At 42.4% G+C, this 5,207-nt stretch overlaps 1 long non-coding RNA gene across 1 annotated transcript in view; it reads right to left on the reverse strand.

The window, feature by feature from the left end:
* LOC122564648 overlaps positions 1-4,375 on the reverse strand; it is a 25,732-nt gene extending 21,357 nt beyond the window's left edge. The window contains exon 1 of the long non-coding RNA XR_006315948.1: positions 4,294-4,375. This is a non-coding gene — a long non-coding RNA (uncharacterized LOC122564648). The remainder of the gene's footprint in view (positions 1-4,293) is intronic.
* Positions 4,376-5,207: the final 832 nt, after the last annotated feature.

The raw sequence follows: 5,207 nt of genomic DNA on the forward strand, positions 1-5,207 counted from the left end.
ACTCTCCTCTTCAACAATACGGTCCCTCTCGTTTGTAAATACTGAAGAAAAGTACTCATTCAAGACCTCTCCTATCTCTTCTGACTCAATACACAGTCTCCCACTACTGTCCTTGATCGGACCTACCCTTGTTCTCGTCATTCTCATGTTTCTCACATACGCATAAAATGCCTTTGGGTTATCCTTGATCCTATCTGCCAAAGATTTTTCATGCCCTCTCTGAGCTCTCCTAATCCCTTTCTTCAGGTCCCTTCTGGCTATCCTGTATCCCTCCACTGCTCTATCTGAACCCTGTTATATTGTTCCAGTATACCACCCCTGCTTGCTATGCCTCAGCTAGTTAAGGCAAGTAAAGGCCTTCTTAACAACTTTGTCTACCTGCCCTAATACCTTAAGGGACCGGTGGACATGCACACCAAGTTCCCCTGACCCTCAGTGCTTCCCAGGGTCCCAGCATTCGAAAGGATACATTTGGAACCTGACACCAAGCCTTTGGATGGCGTTGTGAAGGGCTAGTGTCTTGTGTGAAAATATATATTTTTGATAGAATCCCTATAATGTGGAAGCAGACCATTTGGACCATCAAGTCCATGCTGATCCTCCAAAGAACAGCACACCCAGACCCACCCTATCCATTTTACATGGCTAACCCACCTAGCCTGCATATTCCTGGACACTACTGGCAACTTACTACAAACAATCCACCTAATCCATACATCTTTGGACTATGGGAGGAAACCCACACATTATGGCGTGAATGTGCAAACTCCACACAGACAGTCGCCGAGGCTGGAATCAAACCCAACTCCCTGGTACTGTGAGGCAACAGTGCTAACCACTGAGCCACTGTGCCACTGTCCTGCACGCTGTTCAAAATATCAAGTAATGTAGCTTTGCACGTATATTACAAAGTGAAAACAGACTGTATTGCCCAACACATCCATATAAATGCTTGTTCTCTACAGAAGCAGTTATTCTGTTCCCTTGTGCCCACCCTGTTCACATATTTCTTTATTCAATTTTCCTTCAATTATCTACCTTAATTGTAAAATGAAATCCTGCTCTTTGAACAGAGTTATTAGAGTGTTTATATTAGACAAGGGAGTAACTCCCCCATTTAAAAACAACAGACAAGGGATTCTTTGTAACTATGTTAAGGTGTCTCATTTTGATATTACCAAGCTTAGCTATGTTTGAAGTAAAAGTACTTTAAATCATTATACTTTTAAAGGGAAATAGAGCTGGAGACAACAGTGTTAACCACTGAGTCATCGATCTGCTCAAATAAGGCTCACCAAATCTCTAGATAAGCCATTCATCCTGCTCACAGCTTGAGTTGCTGTATTTCAATAAATGAACACTTTTTAAATAACCAGAGACTCTCCGAAAACTGCATACACCAAGAAGATAATTAGGTGCGGGGGCAAAGTGGTACATGACTTGGTGAGGGGGCAGAATGGATCAGAACTTCTGGAAGTGGCCTTCAGATAGTTGAGTCAGGAAAGTTCAGATTACTGAGATATCAGGGTGGCAGGGTTAGTTTGGGTGGCTGGGGCAGGGTGAGTGGTGATGGTGTTTGTGGTGGGGCCAGATGTCCAGCATTTGTGGGGGCACTTGGACATTGGGAAACAGTCAAGAGGTCTGTGTGAGTGATTGGATGGAGTCATCACTATGATTAATCAGGATCATCAACTCCCCATGCTTCTTCTAAAGATTCTGGCTCTAATATTAATCTTGTTCATTAAACTGGATACCATGCACTAAAAGTGGTATCCCCTTACAAAACTACTGAGTGATAGGATATACTCACAATGACATTGGGTTCTTAGAAGCCCACAAGCTGGCATTTCTCTCAAGCTGTCAACCTGAGTAATTTTCAAATGTTTTTTTTATGCCTGTTCCTAGTTCTATCTATCTGTGTGCCCTTTAATGTAATACCTGTTTTTGGCCCATTCGGTTGGTTTTTAATAAGGCACTCTTAGGTTAGATGTTATGTTATGTTATGCTATGTTACTGCATGATGCATTTTCTCTGGCCCATTTTGGATGCCAGGTTTGAATAAATGCAAGCAGCCTGGGGCATTACCTCCCACTCACTTATCAGTCTCCAAAGTTTGAATGATGAAACAATGCCATTTTCTTTAGGTCCAGCACAGTTTAAGAACCATTTTGCTGACTTTAGCAAATCTGTGTTATGACCAATATTTTCCCATCCTGCCTTCCCTTTTTCAAGCACACAATGCAATTCTTTGGCCAGGATACTGACCCTGTCTGATCTTCCATCCCAGCACCCTGAAACAAACTCAGCAAGAGTACTATCCCACAACCAGTCTACATTCATTAAGGTAAAGAAAATACAACCACGTAATTTAAAGTGATCAATACAATACAGGAGAAATAATGCATTGGCTTATAAAGCTTTTGTGTGTCTATTTTTATTTGTATATGTTGGAGTCGAAAAGTATGGCACTGGAAAACACACAGCAGGTCAAGCTGCATCCGAGGAGCAGGAGAGTCAACGTTTTGGGTATTAGCCCTTTATCACGTATGTGTTAGTGCTACTGAGTGTGTGTGTGTGTGTATGGTTTTGTGCATGAATGTAAGCATTAGCTTGCTAGAGTTAGAGTAGGTTTAACTCAAATCCTTTTCTGGCTAACTGTTAAGGTATGTAGGACACAATCCTATGAAGTTTCTGATCCTAACTTAGAGTTGCAGATATTTTTCAGAAGATTTCAGACATCAGGTGATGAACGATGAGAAGTTTAAGTTTCCATGGCAATGACCATCTGATCAGTGTGTCGGAACCCTTTGTGGGATCCTGACATGCATCTAACAACTGGATGATTCAGACCGTATTCAAAGTAATATGTAAATGCAAGTTATTATGCGGTAAGTGTTGGCACTGTTTTTAACCGTGGGGAAGACGTCAGCTAAATCATGTGATTATTTTTCAGCAGGATGTACCTGTTAGCCGTTGGAAGTAGAAAACTATCTGTGTTATTTTCCTTCTGCAGCATCCAACCAGTGTCCATCCTGTAAGGATAATCAGAAGAGGGATAGGTCACTCAGCACCTCCATCTGGGTGACATGGTGGCTCAGTGGTTAGCACTGCTACCTCACAGTGTCAGGGACCTGGGTTTGATTCCACCCATTCTGGCATCCATGTGGAGTTTGCACATTTTCACTGTGCCTGGGTGCTCTGGCTTCCTCCCACAGTCAAAAGGTTAGGCCAATTGGCCATGCTAAATTGCTTTGTGATTGCAGGATAAACAATGGAAAATGCAAGGATAGGGTGGATGCTGTTTGGAATGGACTCAATGGGCCAAAAAGTCTGCTTTCACATTATAGGGACTGTATGATTCGAACTGCAACAGTTTTAACATCCAGTTGGAACATGGATGATCTGTACCTCAATTTCACATTTATTCTGTATCCCTTGTTATACTTACCCAACAGAAGAAAAACACTGAACACTCTCTATTTTGTAATATGCAGTTGATCCCCAGTTGCAATTTTGTTAGAGAAATTTTCAATATTTGCTTTGTGAAGACTTTTCCCCATACCCTCGATTCTCCAAGCGCAGAGCATAAACTGGGGATATATTTTGGGATACTTTCTATGGTGTTCAGTACTTGAGTAGTTAAAGTATTGCCACAGGTAAGATTGGATTCCCTACAGTATGGAAACTGGCCCTTCGGCCCAACAAGTCCACACCGACCCTCCGAAGAGTAACCCACCCAGACCCATTCCCATATTTATCCCTGACTAATGCACTTACCACTGTGCGCAATTTAGCATGGCCAATTCACCTGACCTACTCATCTTTGGCTTGTGGGAGGAAACCAACAGAGACACAGGGAGAATGTGCAAACTCCACACAGACAGTCACCCGAGGCAGGAATCAAACCTGGGTCCTTGGTGCTGTGAGGTAGCAGTGCTAACCACTGAGCCGCTGTGCTGCCCTAAGCTAACTTTCAGAGTAACTGTTGGCTTTAAGATTATATAGCTTGTTGAGCCAAATGCTCCACTCCATCCTGTGGATTGAAATTCTGTTCTGTTTGATTTGAGTTTACAAGCTAAAGATTTTGGAGCCCCTTTAGCTAATTTATCTTTACCTGGTAGACAAAGCCATTGTGCAACAGAAACATTTGCTTGCAAGGTTCTGGATAAACTCAGTATGACAGGTAACAACTGAAGATCAATGGGAGGTATAATGACATGTTAGAAAGCAGTGTTGTGTTCTGCACAGTTCCTCTGGGAAAGTTCAAGGAAAATAAAAATTGAGTGCACTGACCTGTGTGATAAATGTTTTGAAGAGCTGTCATGTGTTACAGAGCTTCTCGATACCAGTCCAGTCCGAGCGGGAGATATCTCTGCTACAATACATTTGTCATGATAAGCAGAAAAAAGCTTAGTAATATTAATCATCAACATCCAAACTCTAATGCATTTTTCTACGTATATATTCGAGTGAATTTTGAGTACCACACAGGGTCCATCTCCACGAACAGCAAGTAAAGCTATCAGCGTAGGAATTCGGAATTTATTGATTTCAAGATGGGCACCTATAATGCAGTAATGATCTTTATTAAAATATTGTATTTTTGTAAAAATATTTAATTTGATGTTTTGTTTGCTTTGCGCACACATGAGTAAGGTCATCCAACCATCTGAGTATATTTATTCAAAAGAGGTAACAATCTTTTCAAAGCATTTAACTGTTACTGTAAGTCCATACTTAGTATTGTGATGTAATGTGCATGTATCTTTAAGGGAGATGTCTTAAATTGATATCTATCACAACTCACCGTGAGGAGGATAAGATGTACAATCTTATTACTGTTTAGATAGGATGCAGCAACATGCCAGGTATGTCGGCATTGTCGCTGCTGAAAATGTGTTGCTGGAAAAGCGCAGCAGGTCAGGCAGCATCCAAGGAGCAGGAGAATCGACGTTTCAGGCATGAGCCCTTCTTCAGGAATGAGGAAAGTGTGCCAAGCAGGCAAAAATAAAAGGTAGGGAGGAGGGACTTGGGGGAGGGGCGTTGGAAATGCGATAGGTGGAAGGAGGTCAAGGTGAGGGTGATAGGCCGGAGTGAGGGTGGGGCGGAGAGGTTAGGAAGAAGATTGCAGCTTCGAGGGGAAAGTGCAATCTTCTTCCTGACCTCTGCGCCCCCACCCTCACTCCGGCCTATCACCCTCACCTTGA

The sequence above is a fragment of the Chiloscyllium plagiosum genome, chromosome 30 (assembly GCF_004010195.1).
Source record: "Chiloscyllium plagiosum isolate BGI_BamShark_2017 chromosome 30, ASM401019v2, whole genome shotgun sequence".
NCBI classification, from domain to species: Eukaryota; Metazoa; Chordata; class Chondrichthyes; order Orectolobiformes; family Hemiscylliidae; genus Chiloscyllium; species Chiloscyllium plagiosum.